General features: G+C 31.6%; 1 protein-coding gene and 1 non-coding gene across 2 annotated transcripts in view; one reads left to right on the top strand and one right to left on the bottom strand.

The window, feature by feature from the left end:
* The window catches only part of LOC129753802 (uncharacterized transmembrane protein DDB_G0289901-like), a 90,893-nt gene that overhangs the window by 48,220 nt on the left and 21,434 nt on the right, over nt 1-21,239 (bottom strand). The gene's annotated exons all lie outside the window — the stretch shown is intronic.
* Nucleotides 18,677-18,786, top strand: LOC129758834 (U6 spliceosomal RNA). Its single transcript, XR_008740082.1, has one exon. It is a non-coding gene; the product is annotated as a U6 spliceosomal RNA (small nuclear RNA).

Raw genomic sequence — 21,239 nt, 5'->3', positions numbered from 1 at the left:
AATGACAAAAATGACAAAAATGACAAAAATGACAAAAATGACAAAAATGACAAAAATGACAAAAATGACAAAAATGACAAAAATGACAAAAATGACAAAAATGACAAAAATGACAAAAATGACAAAAATGACAAAAATGACAAAAATGACAAAAATGACAAAAATGACAAAAATGACAAAAATGACAAAAATGACAAAAATGACAAAATTGACAAAATTGACAAAATTGACAAAATTTTAAAATATTAAAATTGACAAAATTTAAAAAAATTATAAAATTGACCAATTTTTTACAAGTTTTGTCATTATGGTTGATTTTGTCAGATTTTCAATTTTAATTCATGTTTATTTCATAAATGCAGAAGCTTGTGAATATTTTTAGTTTTTTTTTTAAATTTTGTCTATTTTGCTTATTTGGTATCTTCGACAAGTTTTGAATATTTTTAATTTACATTATTTTAATCAATTGAGTCAATTGGATTTTTTTTTTCTTTGTAAGTTAGTCAATTTTTTTCAAATTCGCAACTCTTGTGGTTTTTCATAACTCTTTTCTCTACCAACTTTTGTTGTTTTTGTCCATTTCGTTAATTTTATCAATTTTGTTTGTTTTGTCATTGATACTTATTATTTCGATTTATGAATTTCATCTTCATGCCAATTTAACATTTTGTAATTTTTTTCAATTGTGTCAATTTTCTTTTTTTTTATTTTGTCAAATTTTTTGTACATGTCCATAAAGATTGAAATTTGGTAAAATTTGTCAATATTAAAAAAAAATATGATTCACTTTTTTTTTGTAAATTGAAAATATAAGGCAACATTGAAAAAATTGTTTCTGTAAACAAAAAATTACTAAGTTTAAAATTTAATTGTATTGACATCAATGGCAGCATTGGCGAAATGACAAAATGGAAAATATCGACTAAAATCTTCAGAATTTCAATCGTTAATTTGACCGATTATTGGACCCTACGTTACCGGATCGCATTCTACCCTAGCGATTAATATTGCGTAAATAATTTCTTCAATATTCTCGTTCACTTGAGAGGTTAGCTTTAGCAAACCTTGTTATATTTAAAACACATGGTTGGGCATCTTCATTTCAAATTGTAATCTTTATTTTTATATTTCTTTTATTTTTAGGTTACCATATGCTGTAATTCCAGAAAATAAAATACACTGAGATTATACTAATTAAAAAAAACTCATAATTGTTATCATTTTGAAATTCTTTTATCCCATAAATTATTACAAATTTTCATTTTCCAAATTCATCATGGATTCACTGTGTTCAAAATTATTTAATCAAAACCTAATAATTTCGTTTAATATGTTGTGTCATGAGTAATCGTTTTCAAACTGCAAGACACTGTCAAGTGTATTAAATCGGTTTTTTATTTATTATTCTAAGCACTTCGAATAATTGGATTTCGTAAACAAAATAAAATCGAGGTAGGTAATTAGAGCCAAACAAGTATAAGTGCTTAAATGTTTATTTCGAGAAAACACACTTTAAAAATGTTGTGTTTGGCTATTTTCCATATGAGGCCCTTAGAGCCAAAGGGGTATAAGTGCATAAAACCTGATTTCGAGAAAAAAGCACTTGAACTTTGTTGTGTTCCAGTAAATTCCATAGATATTTTTTATGATTTTTTTTCATGTGAATGATTTTTCTAAATAAAAACAAAGCATTTTACAACATTTTCCCAAAAAACAACGTTTATTTGACGTTTATTGAAGCGATACATATTTTTTAAATTTGGTACTTATACCCCTTTGGCTCCAAACACATGCACTTATACCCCTTTGCCACCAAATAAATTCACTTATACCCCTTTGCCGCCAACAAATTTTCACATTCAGGTTTTTTGATCTTATTGATATGGGTAAGAAACCATAAATATTCATGGCTACAAGAGTCAATTAGTTTTCGTATAAATATATTTTTTGTTGTTTTGATGAGAAATATACTCTGGTACAGTAGGTTAAGAGATTTTATGGCTGAAGATCGACCTGGTCTTGGCAACTTCTACTAAATTTCTCCAAACAACGTTTTTTCATCAAGATTAATTTATAATCATTCGTGAAAGGTATTTTCCACTAAATTCCAATCACCACGTGTTTTGTACGTCTTTACCTAATCAATTGGGTATTGGAATGGGACTTGCGGTCACTCTGAGTTGGTTTTTTACCGTAAATTAACGATAGGCGCTTCAATATTAACCCAATTATCTCGTACAAATACATTTTTTTTGTACTTTATAAGCCTTTAATCCGTGACACACTTCATATATCCAGAAATCAGGAATTTGTGATCCGCTAATTTGTTATTGAAATAGAAAAAATAATTAAATATATTAATTTTTTTTTCTACTAGAATTATCACTAAATGCAATCAGATGAATCATAGTTGATGGTAAATTTTTAAACATCATCAGCTATTCAAAAGAAAAGTGAATTACATTAATTTTAAAATGTTTTGGTCCCGATGAAAAAACATTACTTTCATGAAATCAAGTTAGGGTTGGTGGCAAAGGGGTATAAGTACATCAGTTTAATGGACTTTGGAGGCAAAGGGGTATAAGTGCAGCACTTATACCCCTTTGGCTCCAAACAAAAAGGAAATTTCAGTAAGCACGATTTTTTCAACGAGATCTAAACATAACAAAATAGTTAAATAAAATTATGATTAAAATAGCATATGATGATTGACAGTCAAGGATTCGTTCTAGATGGTTATCTCGATTTTTTCCATTTTGTCACTTATACCCCTTTGGCTCCAAGGGCCTCATATATTTTCCATAAATTTGTATCTTTCTTTCGAACGTAAAAGTATGTAAATAAAATTCATAAAATCTGAAAAATGCATCAAATATAGTTTGAAATATAAAGAAACGTTTGACATCATCAACTCAAATTTGACGATTTTGTCACTTGTTGAGGTTCTGAGGGCTTCATTTAAAAATTCAAGATTTTTATTAGAATTTTTCAGACGATTTAAATTGTTTTTGAATATTTTCTATGGAAATTTTTTGTTGTGTCAGTTTTGGTTTTGAAAAAAAAAATTAAGCATTAAGACAATAAAAAATAAATATAAAAATTATAAGAAAAATTATTTTAAATTGTTGAATTTTTTGTTCCAAATTCACAACTAAAGATTGGTTTTTGAACATTAATAATGTTAGAAAATTTGTTTCCAAAACTTAAGCATCACAAACTTTTTTAAGACAGTATTTGATAATTTTACTAGTAATTCTGAATAATTATAAACAAATGTTTGAAATTGTGGTGTTAGAAATGTTGGATCAGTTGATTAAATAAAATATAACAAAAGAGAGAACAATCAACATCAGAATGTTATAACATACAAGAGTAAATTTCAGTTAGAAAATACATTAAAAAAAAGAAAATATTGGCATTTCAAAATAGATAAAAAAAAAGAATAATGCATAAAAAAATTTAATGGAACTTTCGAAATTATTAAAAATAAACTTTTTTTTAAAAAAGATTTCAATTTTAAGTAAGGCACTAGGAAATTCGATAAATAATAAAATGTTTGAATCTGATTCTGAATTTTTTAAATTCTTTTAATCCAAGATATTAAGATCAGAGATTTTGATTGTTTCATCACAAATTCAGATTAAAAAAGAATGTGAATAACTGTCAAAATTCAGAAAGGGCGAATGTATCATATTTCAGGATTAGAACAATCAATCAACCACTGTTTTTAAATGTAAAAATTGAATTTAAGAATTTTATCGTTTTCAAAGTATCTATTGATGAATGAAGAAATATTCTAAGTTTCTCCTTTCAAAGGATTTTTTAAAATTTATATTATATATTCTATATTCTCTATTCTCTTTTCTCTACTCATTTCTCTATTCTTTATTCTCTAATTTCAATTCTCTAGTATCTATACTCTTTTCTTTATTCTCTATTCTCAACTCTCCATTCTCTATTCTCTAAAATTAATGTTACTCTTTTCTCTGGTCTTCGTTCTCTTTTCTCTGCTCATTTCTCTATTCTTTTTTCTCTATTCTCAATTCTCCAGTCTCTGTCCTATTCTCTCTATTCTCTATTCTCTATTCTCCATTCTCTATTCACTATTCTCTATTCTGTATTCTTTATTCTCTTTTCCCTATTCGCTATTCTCTGTTCTCTATTTTCTTTTTTTTCTATTCTCTATTCTCTATTCTCTATTCTCTATTCTCTATTCTCTATTCTCCATTTTCTATTCTCTATTCTCCATTCTCCATTATCAATTCTCTATTCCCTATTATCTATTTTCTATTCTCTATTCTCTATTCTCTATTCTCTATTCTCTATTCTCTATTCTCTATTCTCTATTCTCTATTCTCTATTCTCTATTCTCTATTCTCTATTCTCTATTCTCTATTCTCTATTCTCTATTCTCTATTCTCTATTCTCTATTCTCTATTCTCTATTCTCTATTCTCTATTCTCTATTCTCTATTCTCTATTCTCTATTCTCTATTCTCTATTCTCTATTCTCTATTCTCTATTCTCTATTCTCTATTCTCTATTCTCTATTCTCTATTCTCTATTCTCTATTCTCTATTCTCTATTCTCTATTCTCTATTCTCTATTCTCTATTCTCTATTCTCTATTCTCTATTCTCTATTCTCTATTCTATATTCTCTATTCTCTATTCTCTATTCTCTATTCTCTATTCTCTATTCTCTATTCTCTATTCTCTATTCTCTATTCTCTATTCTCTATTCTCTATTCTCTATTCTCTATTCTCTATTCTCTATTCTCTATTCTCTATTCTCTATTCTCTATTCTCTATTCTCTATTCTCTATTCTCTATTCTCTATTCTCTATTCTCTATTCTCTATTCTCTATTCTCTATTCTCTATTCTCTATTCTCTATTCTCTATTCTCTACTCTCTAGTCTCTATTCTCTGTTCTCTGTTCTCTATTATCTATTTTCCATTCTCTAGTTCAGAAATAAATATAAGTTTTCGTATTTTCTTGAAATTGAAACTAAATTTTGAATTAAAAAAGGAGAATTTTACCGAAATCATCATTTTTATTTCATAAAATCTTGAAAAGCTAAAATATTTGTTTCAGACAACAATAACAACGTATCTCATAGAGAAATTTCGCTGCTTATTAATCCTGTCACTTGACAGCTCTAACAAATCAGCATGCATCTGCAGCCAATTGAGCTGATGTCGTTGCCAAGATTGACAGATGAGAATTTTAATTGCATTTATACGAGTCGTTTGTTGCAATGCCTTTTGCGCTCCGCCGTTGCAGCAGCTAACGTGAGCTCAATCAATCACTAAGTGTGAGCTGCCATTAGTTGATTGAGGACGGTTCTGACTTATTGTAAATAAGCGGAAAAAAGGATTTACTATTTGTTGAAGCAGAGTTTCAGGATAAAGTCGAGGAAGATCGTTAGCAGAAGTTGTATGCTGATGAAATTAAAAAAAAAATCTTCAATTATAAAAGGTTTTAAAACAAACGAAGAAATTGATGGAAAGTTTTAAGACGCAATTCTGTACCCAACCCAGGTTGATTGATTCGATAATAAGTGAGGTAAGTGAAGACGAACGCTTCGATTCGAGAAACTTTAAGCCCCTATAAACCCACTATTGGGTTCAACGCCTTTTCCCGCCAACAGTTCTCGAGGGTAGGAAGAAAAACCAAAATAAAGAAAACCAAAATAAAAGCAAATAAACAGCCCAAAAACCTGTTTCGATTGGCCCACTTTTCCCTTGCAGGAAGGCCCAACCAATAAACTTCAGGAGAACCCGTACAAAAGTCTGCAGGGTTTGATAACGCTTCTTCGTCGTTCTTCTACTTATCCATCTCGGGTTGACCGCTGCTGGGGATTGAAGAAAAAACCAGCCTGTCATCATCCTACGTGATTGAATATTAGAAAAAGTACTATATACTAACAAATTTAACACCCAGGCAAATGCTACCGAGTTGAATCCTCAGCTTATGCCAGGCTGGAGGAGATTTGTTTGCTTGGTGCAGCATCAAGTTCGGAACCCGGTTGATGGGCTTTGACCCGCATCTTCCAGAAGCTTGAACTCGCGTGACATGGATGGACGGCCACAACCTGGGACCTCAAGCCTTCCTACCAACACAGCGGCAGAAGTGACCACTTTCCCGCCAAAAACCAGTCTTACACAGAAACCACAGAACCCTCAGATGGAGCGATGGAGCATCAGCCTCTGCCCTTCTTTCAAAGGTGGAAGATGAAGAGGGGAGAAGATCGTAAAAGTTCTCGCGTGAGCTCTGTGGGTGCAACAACAGTCGGGTTAACAGGGACTTGGTGACAGTAAAAAATTAATCATTTTTCCAATAGATCCCAAAGTCAGAAAAATCAAGAAAGTCAAATAATTCACGAAAGCCAGTGAAGTTAATCGAAAGTTAATCAAGAAAATCGAGAAAGTAAAAAAAATCACGAAAATCAAGAAAGTCAAGAAAGCTTAGGAAAGTCAAGAGAGTCAAGAAAGTCATGAAAATCAAGAGAGTCAAGGGAGTCAAGAAAGTTAGGAAAGTCAAAAAAGTCAGGAAATTAAAAAAATGTTGGAAATACTCAAGAAAGTCAAGAAAGTTATAGAAGTCAAGAAAGTCAAAAAAATTAAGAAAGTCAAGAAAGTCAAGAAAGTCAATAAAATCAAGAAAGTCAAATAATTCGAGAAAGTCAGGAAAGTCAAGAAAATCAAGAAAGTCAAGATAGTCAAGAAAGTCAAGAAAGTCAAGAAAGTCAAGAAAGTCAAGAAAGTCAAGAAAGTCAAGAAAGTCAAAAAGTCAAGAAAGTAATGAAAGTCAAAAAAGTCAAGAAAATCAAGAAAGTCATGAAAGTCAAGAAAGCCAAGAAAGTCAAGAAAGTCAAGGATGTCAAAAAAGTCAAGAAAGTCAAGAAAGTCAAGAAAGTCAAAAAAGTCAAGAAAGTCAAGAAATTCAAGAAAGTCAAGAAAGTCAAGAAAATCAAGAAAGTCAAAATACTAAATAGTGAAGAAAGTCAAGAAACTCAAATAGTCAAGAAAGTCAAGAAAGTTTAGAAAATCAAAAAAAGTCAAGAAAATGAAGAAAGTCAAGAAAGTCAAGAAAGTCAAGAAAGTCAAGAAAGTCAAGAAAGTCAAGAAAGTCAAGAAAGTCAAGAAAGTCAAGAAAGTCAAGAAAGTCAAGAAAGTCAAGAAAGTCAAGAAAGTCAAGAAAGTCAAGAAAGTCAAAAAAGTCAAATAATTCGAGAAAGTCAAGAAAGTCAAGAAAGTCAAGAAAGTCAAGAAATTCAAGAAAGTCAAGAAAGTTAAGAAAGTCAAGAAGTTCAAGAAAGTCAAGAATTCAAGGAAGTTAAGAAAATCAAGAAAATCAAGAAAGTCTAGAACGTCAAGAAAGTCAAGAAAGTCAAGAAATAAAAAAAAAACATAAAAGTCAAGAAAGTAAAGAAAATCAAGAAAGTCCAGAAAGTCAAGAAAGTGAAGAAAGTCAAGAAAGTCAAGAAAGTCAAGAAACTCAAGAAAGTCAAGAAAGTCAAGAGAGTCAAGAAAGTCAAGAAAGTCAAGAAAGTCAAGAAAGTCAAGAAAGTCAAGAAAGTCAAGAAAGTCAAGAAAGTCAAGAAAGTCAAGAAAGTCAAGAAAGTCAAGAAAGTCAAGAAAGTCAAGAAAGTCAAGAAAGTCAAGAAAGTCAAGAAAGTCAAGAAAATCAAGAAAGTCAAGAAAGTCAAGAAAGTCAAGAAAGTCAAGAAAGTCAAATAATTCGAGAAAGTCAAGAAAGTCAAGAAAGTCAAGAAAGTCAAGAAATTCAAGAAAACCAAGAAATTCAAGAACGTCAAGAAAGTCAGGAAAGTCAAGGAAGTCAAGAAAGAGAAGAAAGTCAAGAAAGTCAAGAAAGTAAAAAAAGTCAAGAAAGTCAAGAAAGTCGAGAAAGTCAAGAAAGTCTTGAAAGTCAAGGAAGTCAAGAAAGCCAAGAAAGTCAAGATATTCAAGAAATTCAAGAAAGTCAAGAAAGTCAAGAAAGTCAAGAAAGTCAAGAAAGTCAAAAGAGTCAAGAAAGTCAAGAAAGTCAAAAAAGTAAAAAGTCAAGAAAGTCAAGAAAATCAAGAAAATCAAGAGAGTCGAAAAGTCAAGAAAGCCAAGAAGGTATAAAAATAAAGTAAGTCAAGAGTCAAGAAAGTCCAGACAGTCAAGACAGTCAAGAAAGTCAAGAAAGTCAAGAAAATCAAGAAATTCAAGAAAATCAAGAAAGTCAAGAAAGTCAAGAAAGTTAAGAAAGTCAAGAAAAACAACAAAAGTCAAGAAAGTTAAGAAAATCAAGAAAGTCAAGAGAACAAGATAGAAAAAAGAATTCAGATGGTCGAGAAAGTCAAGAAAGTCAAGAAATTCAAGAAATTCAAGGATGTGAAAAATGTCAAGAAAGTCAAGAAAGTCAAGAATGTCACGAAAGTCAAGTAAGTCAAAAAATTCAAGAAAATCAAGAAAGTCAAGAAAGTCAACATAGCCAAAAAAGTCAAGAAAGTCAAGAAAGTCAAGAAAGTCAAGAAAGAGAAGAAAGTCAAGAAAGTCAAGAAAGTCAAAAAAGTTAAAAGTCAAGAAAGTCAAGAAAATCAAGAAAGTCAAGAAAGTCAAGAAAGTCAAGAAAGTCAGGAATGTCAAGAAAGTCAAGAAAGTCAAGAAAGTCAAGAAAGTCAAGAAAGTCAAGAAAGTCAAGAAAGTCAAGAAAGTCAAGAAAGTCAAGAAAATCAAGAAAGTCAAGAGAGTCAAGAAAGTCAAGATAGTCAAGAAAGTCAAGAAAGTCAAGTAAGTCAAGAAACTCAAATAGTCAAAAAGTCAAGAAAGTCAAGAAAGTCAAGAAAGTCAAGAAAGTCAAGAAAGTCAAGAAAGTCAAGAAAGTCAAGTAAATCAAGAAAGTCAAGAAAGTCAAGAAAGTCAAGAAAGTCAAGAATGTCAAGAAAGTCAAGAAAGTCAAGAAAGTCAAGAAAGTCAAGAAAGTCAAGAAAGTCAAGAAAGTCAAGAAAGTCAAGAAAGTCAAGAAAGTCAAGAAAGACAAGAAAGACAAGAAAGACAAGAAAGTCAAGAAAGTTAAGAATGTCAAAAAAGTCAAGAAAGTCAAAAAAGTCAAGAAAGTCAAGAATGTCAAGAAAGTCAAGAAAGTCAAGAAAATCAAGAAAATCAAGAAAATCAAGAAAGTCAAGAAAGTCAAGAAAGTCAAGAAAGTCAAGAAAGTCAAGAAAGTCAAGAAAGTCAAAAAAGTCAAGAAAGTCAAGAAAGTCAAGAAAGTCAAGAAAGTCAAGAAAGTCAAGAAAGTCAAGAAGGTCAAGAATGTTCAGAAAGTCCAGAAAGTTAAGAAAGTCAAGAATAACAAGAAAGTTAAGAAAGTCAAGAAAGTCAAGAAAGTCAAGAAAGTCAAGAAAGTCAAGAAAGTCAAGAAAGTCAAGAAAGTCAAGAAAGATAAGATAGTCAAGAAAGTCAAGGAAGTTAAATAAGTCAAGAAAGTCAAGAAAGTCAAGAAAGTCAAGAAAGTCAAGAAAGTCAAGAAAGTAAATAAAATCAAGAAAGTATAGAAAATCAAGAACGTGAAGAAAGTCAAGAAAGTCAAGATCGTCAAGAAAATCAAGAAAGTCAAGAAAATCAAGAAGGTCAAGAAAATCAAGATAGTTAAGAAAGTCAAGAAAGTCAAATAGTGAAGAAAGTCAAGAAAGTCAAGAAAGTCAATATAGTCAAGAAAGTCAAGAAAGTCAAGAAAGTCAAGAAAGTCAAGAAAGTCAAAAAAGTCAAGAAAATCAAGAAAGTCAAGAAAGTCAGACTTTCTTGACTTTCTTGACTTTCTTGACTTTCTTGACTTCTTTGACTTTCTTGACTTTCTTGAAAGTCCTGACTTTCTTGAGTTCCTAACTTTTTGAACTTTTTTGACTTTCTCGACTTTCTTGACCTTCTTTGAAGTCCTGAAAGTCATGAAAGTTAAAAAGGTCAACAAAGTCAAGAAAATTAAAAATGTCAAGAAAGTCAGAAACTCAAGAAAGTGAAGAATTTTAAGGAAGTCAAAAAAAGTTAAGAATGTCATGAAAGTCCAAAAAGTCAAGAAAGTCAAGAAAGTCAAGAAAGTCAAGAAAATTAAAAAAAAAGTAAAGAAAGTCAAGAAAGTTTAGAAACTCTAGAAAGTCAAGAAATCCAAGAAAGTCAAGAAAGTTAAAAAAGTCAACAAATTCAACAAAATCAAGAAAATCAAGAAAGTCGAAAAAGTCAAGAAAATCAAAATAGTGAATAAAGTCAAAAAAATCTCAGAGTCAAGAAATATTTCATGACCCAATTCTACAGAAGACGAAAACTGATAAATGCTAATCGAAAATTCCAAGAATCCTTTGGTAATAATATTTGCTGTAGTGTGACTTTATCTTAAATTTTTTACACATTACTTAGTTCCTTAGTTCCATCCATAAAATAATCATTACAAAAAAAAACCAATATTGTAAATAGCAATTTTTTATTGTGTTATGCTTTTCTGTTCCCTAATGGATGAGCTCAGCTACTACACGACTGTGTGTGGATTACGGTTATCCATTTCTCCCGGAGGATTATAAGCAGTCAAAAAAAAAAAAAAAGAAAAAAAATATAATAACAGACAGTCGAGCGAGTGAAACACACGTGCAAGTTCGTTGTACTTTCCACGGCTCAGCCAGAGACCATCATCTAACTATCCAAGAGCCTTCTTGAAAGCCCATCACTTTCTACGTTCTGAAGGGCCCGAACTGGAGAGCCTCAAAAGATGCACGATCGAGGACCAGACAAGTCCTATACAAAAAGGGAGCCAGAAAACGAGAAACTTGTTTTCATCCGTAGTCATCGTCAGCAATCATTAAAAGAATCAGCATCATCAACTGTCATTATCATCGTCTAACTTATCGGGAGTGGAACCAGGGGAAGTAGAGAAAAAAAAAAAACACAGAAACTTCTTTTTTTTTTTCTTACGTATAAAGAGTAGGTCCTAAAAGCTGGGAAGAAATTGTAAAAAAAGGAAGAAAACAAAAAAGGGAAGAATACTACTTCAGCCAGCCAGACACTTGTGCCATTCGTTCGTGCAGCACGCAAATGGAAAACGTAAACATCGACGAACCGATCCATTGCGCGCTCGTCGTATGTTCGGTTCGAGGCTGTTATTGTTGTTGTTTTGTATAGTAAGTGAGTGGGCGAAGGGACGAAGACGAGAATCGATAGGAACACGAAGAAGACGAAAACGAAGAAACGAGGAAAATTGAAAAGAGAGAAGACCTTCTGTGTAGAACTCTTTACAACACAACAACTTGAGCCAGCCATCCAGCTGAAAGGAACCTTTTATGTATTAAATGGGAAGGAGAAGATGATGATTGGCGAGAAAATAAGAATAAGGACTCAGGGAGCAAAATGTAGGATGAAAAGAAGTAAAAGAAGAAGCAGTCTATTGCTTTCCAGTTGTGAAGTTGTAAAGGAAAGGGAGTTCAGTTCAGCATGCAGAAAAATCGAATCAAAACAAAAGTTTGTAAAAATCGTGGCGAGTGGGTTGAGTTGAGCGAGTTGCAATTGGAAAGCTAATGAAATGGAACAACTTATTGAGCACACTGTTCGTTAAGATTGTAACGTGTAAACCATTATTTTTGCATTTAAGCGAATCTAAGTGAAAATTCAGAACAAAATATTAAACTAAGAATATTGGCTTAAAGTCAGTTTATTGCACTCTATCATTAACAACTCAGTTGATTTTTAACAAAACGCAAGCTTTACTCAAACAAACAAAAAAAAAATCGTACTGATTGCAGATAAGCTTGATCAAATTCATGACCTGTTTCTTTTTCATTGTCATTAAAGAATTGGAAAATGTTATTAAGAGAAAAAAATTAATTTGATTGAGCCTCCTTAGATTTTAAACTGGTTTTCCTTCCTAATGTTGAGAGTGAAACAGTTGTTTGTGCAACAAGTTGCAAAAAGTATATTTTTCCAGCACGAGTCGTACATCTATCCAACGAAGGTGGCTTGTGATATAGCTCAGTTGGCAAGTCTGTTGTCTCCTGAGCCGATGTCCGCGAGTTCGAGCCCAAGAGTAAACATCGAACACAGTTGTACCGGATGAGTTTTTCAATAACGATCCGCCAACTGTAACGTTGATAAAGTCGCGAATGCCATGAAGATGGTAAAACGACTATAATCGAAAAAAAAATATCCAACGAAGTTTGCCGAGTTGGATTTTTACGACGAGTGCTAAAAACATCGAGTTATGCGAGTTGCATACAAAGTTTTAAGCACATTCCGTTTAAAATTATTTAGCTGGAAGAGTAGGCGTTGGTTGAAAGTGTCAGACACGGTTTTTCGAAGCTGAGGTAATCTTTTCTTTCTAAATTTTAATATATTTAGAGTATTTAAACGAAATCAAGTGTGAGACTTATAATACAGTTAACAACCGGAAGTGTGTTTGATTGAGTTTTGCAGCGAGTCCAGGGTTGAGGAACTTTCGGGTTTGTAATATAATATATTTTTTTAGTCGATTTCGGACACTTTTTTTAAACAACATCATATTTCTATACAATTTTAAATCATTTGGCATCAAAATTATAATTTTAATCTTCCGATTTCCTTTGATTCTCTCTTTGGTGGTTTTCGATGGTAAAAAAAATAAAACTTTGAGCGCAATGAGACATCCCTAAATCAAGTCAGATTGAGCTGAAATTTACTACAAGTCAGTTTTTTGGGCCAATCTACTAAATCAATATGATCGGTTTTCAATATTCGATCATGAAACTTTTCACATACATCCATTGCCACCCTAAGAGCAAGTTCACTGGTGTTGGAGGAAAATGGTAGAAATTTTGACACTTGTAGCACATTTTGAAAATTTTACCTTGCAAAAATGTTTTCAAGATTTTTATTCGTTGTATTTTTTTCAGCACTGTTTCTATTCCAGCCGTATGTGATAGAAATATTGCCATTTTTGCATCACAGCATGCGAGAATACAACACGTGTTGTAAAAAGTTTTGAAGGCCACAGATCTTGAAATGTTTTCGCATGGTATAATTTTCAAAATGTGCTCAAAGTGTCAAAATTTCTACCAACTAAATTTTACCGAAATATTGCCTTCGAAAAGTCCTGAGTATTTCCATTGAATTTTTTTTTGAGTAACTTGGTTCATTCAGTAGTTGACACACTATTGGGATTAAATTCATATGCACATATTAGGTAAATAAATAAATAAAAAATATGAAAAATTCATTTTTTCCAAAGTGCCAAATTGAGTGTACACTTAGAAATTTTATCTTATTCAATCTTAGTGAACATATATTTTTTTACATTTTAATCTCTACTAAAAAAAAGTCATTAGCAGCGAATACTGTTTTTACATTCTTAAATAGTTGATCCATTGATATTTTGTGATAGCAATAAGCAATATTTAGCATTCTTGCAATAATATCGCGAAAATAACAGTTGCAAATACCGTAGAAAATAAAACTTAAAAAATACTATGGAATGCTTATTGAGATTAAAAGGTACTGTTTGGTGTATAAACCTTCAGATTCTAAGAAGAATTGGCAAATTGAAAGGCGTAGTAAAATTTTTTGAAAGTTTTTTTTACAGCTTTTGCATACAAAATCAATCATTTTTTCTCAATTGAAATAGGCGTAGCATGTAAATAATAGGCGTAGCATTTAAATCAGGCTTAACTGATTCAAAAGTTTTGTGTTACACATCAAAGTATATTTTAATACTCAACTAGCATTCCATAGAATATTAAAAAAAAAAAATTTCTGATTTTCTACTGAAATTTTAAATGTAATATTTGCGAAATAACAGCAAAAATGAAATATCACGATAAATTTCATCACCAAAAAAAACAACGGATCAACTTTATTAGAATGTGAATAAAGTATTCGCTACTAATGAGCTTTGTCAAATGTGATTGACTAGAAAAAACACTTAAAAGTAATTTTTCTATAATTGAATCAAATCACATAAAATCATGAGTGTAATATACTAAGTATAGACACTCTAGAAAAAATTATATTGTCATTATTTTATGTTACCTAGTAACCTGATATGTATATAGAAATTTAAAAAATGTCAATTCTATCTAAATATATAAAACAGTGAGAGAGTCAGAAATGTGCGAACACGTAAAACTCTTCACTGGATCCTCCAATTTGCATGCGATTTTGTTTTGTTGTGTTCGTCGTCACGCGAAGAAAAACACATCGGAGAGATAATTTCGAAAATGTTTTTTGGAATTTGAACATTAATTTTAAGTTTTTAGAGCAAGTTCACTGGTGTTGGGAAAAAGTGGTAGAAATTTTGACACTTACGGCACATTTTGAAAATTTTGCCATGCAAAAACATTTTCAAGATCTTTGGCCTTCTAGTTTTTTTACAACACGTGTTGTATTTTCGCATGCTGTGATGCAAAAATAGCAATATTTCTATCACATACGGCTGAAATAGAAACAGTGTTTTAAAAAAATACAACGCCCAAAGATCTTGAAAACATTTTTGCATGGTAAAATTTTCAAAATGTCCAAATTTTTACCACTTATTCCCAACACCAGTGAACTTGCTCTTATTCGTATCAAACAAAAGTCATGGCACCCAATTTCCATTTTTTTTTTCATTCGAATCACCCAGAGTAGGAAGGCGCCAAAAGCAATCTAGGCTTACTAATGTTCTATCTATAGAAAGTATTGGCGCCCATTTTCATTGTCTTGCCAGTGTACTTTTCACGTGGCACCAGTAAAATTTTTTTTTTTTTTTTTTTTGTTTCGATTATAGTCGTTTTAACATCTTAATGTCATTCGCGACTTATATCAACGATGAAGTTGGCGGAAAAGTCATTGAGAAACTTATCCGGTACAACTGTGATCGATGTTTAACTCTTGGGCTCGAACTCACGGACATCGGCTCAGGAAGCAACTGACTTGCCAACTGAGCTATATCACAAGCCCACCAGTAAAATGGATACTTGGATATGATTGTCCCTTTGGGGTGCTGCAACTAGCCGGTAAGAAGCATATTTACGAAATTTGTTTTTTGTTGCATCAGAATCAAGGCAATTCTAATATTTTCTTAGATGATTGCGTGCACCGTTAATTTTTTTTTGAAATGTCATATTCTTTTAGCAAATCAAGCAATATGGATGTAAAATTTTCGATAGACTCAATACATTACCATTGCCAAATCATTTTTGATGAGTTTTGATAACACCAATAGAAAGTCATATAACTGAATAAAAATCACCTTTTTTATTTTTGGTTGTTTTTTAGAAGATGTCATAAGAACGGATTGGAGGGTCAGGAAACATTGAAAAATTCACACTACCTTTTATGCTCAGTGGTTAAAAGGAACTTTTCCAAAGTTTAGCTATAGGACTTTAACTTGATATTAGATCCAACACTCAGTTTCAAATGTCAGAAAAAAAAATCGTAATCAAAAATATCATCAAACTTGAAAGTATATAAAAATTTAACATTTAAGTAAAAAGTATGCCACCTAAAATTTCGAAACATTTAAGGATAGAAAAAAATCTGAACCAATACACAAAAATACAAAAAAAAAGTTTCGTACCAGATATCAGATCATAAACCAAACTATCAAGCACAAGTGAGTTTAAGAATATAAACACTTCAACTCGATCAACAAAAATAAAATCAAGATCAAAGCAAATCAGCTTTTAAATTTACGTTCAAATATAACTGAAAATCCAGATTCATAATGCCAAATTCAGAATATTGATATAAATTAACAATAAATTCAGAATTAAATTTAACTGTTTTAATTACAGTTTCTTATCTTACGATCATAAACTATAATTTTAAATGATTTGTGATTGTTTTGAATTTTTATTCCAAATACTCAAAATAGATTTGCCTTCATTCAAGGTTTCAAACGCTAAGAGAATATGCTTCCTAATATGTAGTGCAATTTGCCAATCCCTTACTGAAAATTGAGAAAAGATAATGATGACACAAATTGGAAAGACGTTTTCAAACATTAAATTGATTAGAAAAGTGTTGCAATAAAATGAGATGAATAGTGACTTTTCCTGAATTGTTAAATATTCGTCAAACTCAGCTCTGTCAATTCACAATATGATTCAATTATCATTATTCTTTAAATGTTCTGGTTTTGTTCAATTCATTTTTTTTTATTTTTCTAATCTGACGATCATGCTTGAAGAAAACTTCAATGTATTTAGATACAGAGGTAAACACAAATCGAAAAAAACTCAGTTTATGACGACTCCTGCAAAAAAGATCCATTTTCTGTTCAAATCAATGATCAGCAATTTTAAAATACTTGATCAGATAGGAGTTTTTGAATAGGAATGATGGCTAAACTAAATTGAAACTTGATAGATTAAGCGTTCTTAAGTTACCAGAAGAAAATAAGTTCACTAACCAAAAGTAAGCGTTATTTATTTGTATATTGTACTATAATTCTGGATTTTTTCTGACACAAGAGTATCCACTTGCTTTTATCCACTCAAAAGGAAGACTGACTAAGGAACAGTGCTTAAATATAAAAAAAATCTCAAAAATACAGGCTCAATAAAGTTTGCCGGGTCAGCTAGTTTATCATAAAACTGTTTTATTTTTAACTCCTCATCAGTAAAACTGCGTGCAAAAGACAAAATCTGAAAAAAATTAATATTAAACCAGTTATAAAACATTGATAGAAGATCTGAATCCAACAGATTGTTATGTTATTGAGTTCAAGCTTGGAGTGACGACGAGCAAACACTTAATTTCTATTGAGTTTTGAACGGATCTGTACAAATTTTCTGTGAAAACCAAAAAATCAGGCTTATTTCCAAAAATCAGGGAAAAGCGAGGCTTATCAGGGTATCAAGCAGGACCTTCGAAAATCAGGCACATTTGCATCTCTGCGCGTGTGAATGGGATAATGTCATGTTAAATAATAAACTGTCAAGAATAGGACCAGACAAATGTTAACAAAAAATCAAGTCAAGTCGTGCTCCAAAATATTTTGTTTAAGCTGTTTTCCCGCGAGTGAGGTTCCCGGAGATCTCCGAGAAGCAGGGATGTGGTTCTGAAAGTGGCTCCACGTTACTCAATTTTGGATCCGGTAGTTCGGAGAAGAAAATAAAAGTATTAATGTGACTCTTAGTAAAAAACAATTGTGAGATAAAAAAAATCACTCAATAAAATTAAATATAAATAGATTCCATTTTTATCAAGAGATGATAAAATTCCATTATTGAATCATATTAACAAAAAATAAAACAAAACAAATTCCAATTGGAAAGTTTTTTTTTTTCTTTTATCCAGTGATTTCATAATTTACATCACTTTTATTTTACACATTGCAAAATAACTAGCACTGAAAACTCCAACATACATGATGCTTCTTTTTATCTACATCACATATGATGTGATTTTACAGATTTTTTCGTAGTGTGTAGATTTTTCACCATGGGTAGAATTTCTCTTAGAACTAACTTTAACGTGTGTATAAAACATTATCAAGGAACAAAAAAAGATTTCAGAGCAAACCCGTGAAAAGGGTAGATATATGTTCATTTATGCGACGTTTCGAGAAAAAACGCGTTCGAAAATTTGGCAACCCAATTAAAATTTTCTTAAGGGCGTATGCGCGAAATGAAATCAAATCGAATTATAAGCTGGGTGATGAAGACCTATATTTTGAAAGTTCACTGTAGCTGGAAATCAAGGTTAGTCGGATTTTTTTTTCAGTTGCTATCGAGACAGAATGTGTCTTAAGGCTATGATCATTTAGTATCCGGGCACTTTATTTCGGTGATAGCTACGTTAATTGAGCTCGGATCTGCAAAACTTTAGTAGCGTTTTGTTGGTTATGAAAAGGATTACCTTGCCTATTGTTGATAGATTTTTAAGTTAACATGTGTTTGAGATATTTACGATACAAAAAGACATGGTTAAAATAATTTTGCACAAATTTGCTCCTTTTACGCATTTTGCGCTTTGAAAATTCTTCATTGTTAACTTGAAAGCTCATGAACTGTTGATATTTTCTGATTTTTTTTTCGTACCAAATGGTTAAGAAATATAAGGAGTCATTCTAGGATCCACATGAAGTTCAAACCAACCATCGGAGTGCAACCCTTGATCTTAAATATGGTAAAAAGTCTATGGTTATTGGGGATAACTGAATGCAGACTCCTTAAATAATGCCGAAAATCCATTTTCGGCTGGCAAAAAGTGTTGTCTAACTAGTAGACACCAAGTTAATAACTTATAATGATCAATTCCAAAGATCGCAATCTGTGCAACCGGTTTTTACGCAATATGACAGATGTGTTCTGATGGATAAAAAATTATGTTAAAACCGGATTTTAAGGATCAAATTTTTCGAGATGCCTACTCATGAAAAGGTTCCAACCAGATTCCTAGAGCTTTTTTCCAGGTGAATTTGTGTAAAATATCATGATTTTGCAAAGGTTTTACTTCTGTAGTAAAAAAAAAATAAATCAATACATGACTAAAAAAAGTGCGCAAAGATAAAAAAAAAGATTTTATGAAAAAGTTGTAGTATTTATTGAAATCATTTAAAGGTATATTTTTTATATTTTTACATTAAATGTCATGTTAACACCTTCATTTCCTCCATACAAAGTTTTTCGATCAAATGAATAGTTTTTAAAATACACACGTTTGTAACTGCCCGGATACTAAATGATCATAGCCTTAGCTTTGGATGGACATATACTAAAATTGAAATGGTACAGAGATGATTAGCATGGCTCCTGCGAAAGAATGACACGCAAAGCGTTAATAAAATGTTATAAAAGCTTGATTGACATTTGGGAAATTATTTTTCGAGTCGGTCTTGTGGTTAGGTTAAAATAATCGTCACAATGATAGAACAATCAAGAACTTTTTACAAAAAGCATTGTAAAAATATACAAATCAACCAAAACGAACCAAAACGAATAGAAACAAAGAGAATTCAACTGCAACTGCATTTTCAACAAACTAATATGCGAGTTACCCTTGCATCAGCAAGGGCAGATGCATATCAATCTGTAGTCGGGAAAGAATATGCGTCGCTATCATAGGCAAGGCTATATGATCTGACATTTGAAATCCCCTTGCAGCAAACAACAACTAACAGTCACAACCATCGCAATAAACCATATCAATTTGAATATCGGGAATTGCACTTCTCTCTAGCTGCGACCACCCCCGATCAGGTGTAGGGAAATGTTACCCTACCAGTTGACTGTTGGCCTTCCCAACAGGCTCTCCCCTATTCGTAAATAGGTAGTATTTGCATCTAGATTCTAGAATGACAAAACGCAATTCAACTTAACACCCCAGATAAGATCGGGATCTCTAGCCCTTTACGTACAATGTTAAATGCTTCGAACAGCACTTCACTCGCGTGCGCAATTATCACTGTAGTATCATCACCGCGGCATCACTTGGCGTTGTCGTCATCAATGGAAAACAAAAGTGTTAAATCGAACTGCAGCCGGTCGGTGCATTATTGGACTCTGCACTCATGTTGGAGATGCATAAAAATTCTAATTACTTAAAGTTCGGCCGGCTGCCATCCGCAGGAATGAGTGGGATTTCCTTTTTTTTAGCTCATTCACTCAGCAACATACAAGTTCTACCAGCAATAATTGCACATATTCCAACTATGTTGCATTGTTCTGGAACTAGGCAAATATGAGGGATCTGTATTGCATTGTTGCTCCCTTAGACATCCAGATGGCCCGGTGATTCAGACTCTAGAGGGCGTGTGCCATTCACTAATGCAAATAGGACAGTCACTCGCCCACCCAGCAGCATCAGCATCAAGGCACGACTGAGCTAGACAGTACGGCACCTCAACCGGTGCTCAACAAAAACACTACTTCGGAATCGGAATGAGTAACAGAACAGCAGTTGACAAAAAAGGGCGCGAAATGTTTGCTCTCTGACTATATGCTACTCATTGATACATTCTGGGTTGCATTCGCGTGGCTTGAATTAAAAAACGGTAGATATCATTGGTGCAAGAGTCTAAACAAACAATTGCGGCCGGCGCATTCCGTCTAGTGATACCTACATTGATTATTATCAATTTCGGGAAACATTGATTCTAACACCCTTAGTGGAGATAAGAGAATTCTCAAGCCAGTGTTTTTCCTTTAGAATAGGGATTTTACTCAATCAGATAATCAGAAAATGAATTTGATGAAAAAACCCCTCATTTCTTTGCATCATTTTCTGAGTCAACACTTTAACACCACTTCATCAAATGAAAAAAACTTTTCTATGCTTCACTTAATAAGTTTTATTTTCAATGTGCAGAACGCTCTTGAGATCTTCAAGAACAAAATGTGTACTAGTGAGCCAAACTGAAAATCTGAAATTGAATGAAAGTCTGTAAAGACAATTATTTCGAAAATTAACACGCGAGAACTTATAAAAAGAACTATCAATATCAATATCTAGTCGTCGATTGGCAATCAAGGACAACAGGCCCTTGTGTTATTTTTATTCTGGACCAAATAATCGGGTTTCAATGGAATAAACTTTCATCAGCAATAATTTTTCTTATTGGTTAAAGTTGATTTATTGTATATTATTCTTATTGTTTTTGGAACTTAATACTAAATTAACTATTCAAAACAAAAAAAATAAATTAAAAATTTCATAAGTATCCTTGAGATACTGAATGATTTTATTGTAATTTTCGTAATTTTTGTCATTTTTGTCATTTTTGTCATTTTTGTCATTTTTGTCATTTTTATCATTTTCGTCATTTTTGTCATTTTTGTCATTTTTGTCATTTTTGTCATTTTTGTCATTTTTGTCATTTTTGTCATTTTTGTCATTTTTGTCATTTTTGTCATTTTTGTCATTTTTGTCATTTTTGTCATTTTTGTCGTTTTTGTCATTTTTGTCATTTTTGTCATTTTTGTCATTTTTGTCATTTTTGTCATTTTTGTCATTTTTGTCATTTTTGTCATTTTTGTCATTTTTGTCATTTTTGTCATTTTTGTCATTTTTGTCATTTTTGTCATTTTTGTCATTTTTGTCATTTTTGTCATTTTTGTCATTTTTGTCATTTTTGTCATTTTTGTCATTTTTGTCATTTTTGTCATTTTTGTCATTTTTGTCATTTTTGTCATTTTTGTCATTTTTGTCATTTTTGTCATTTTTGTCATTTTTGTCATTTTTGTCATTTTTGTCATTTTTGTCATTTTTGTCATTTTTGTCATTTTTGTCATTTTTGTCATTTTTGTCATTTTTG

The sequence above is a fragment of the Uranotaenia lowii genome, chromosome 3 (genome assembly GCF_029784155.1).
Source record: "Uranotaenia lowii strain MFRU-FL chromosome 3, ASM2978415v1, whole genome shotgun sequence".
Taxonomy (NCBI): domain Eukaryota; kingdom Metazoa; phylum Arthropoda; class Insecta; order Diptera; family Culicidae; genus Uranotaenia; species Uranotaenia lowii.
Note: the sequence above shows the minus strand (reverse complement) of the source record. Positions and strands in the feature narration are given on the sequence as shown.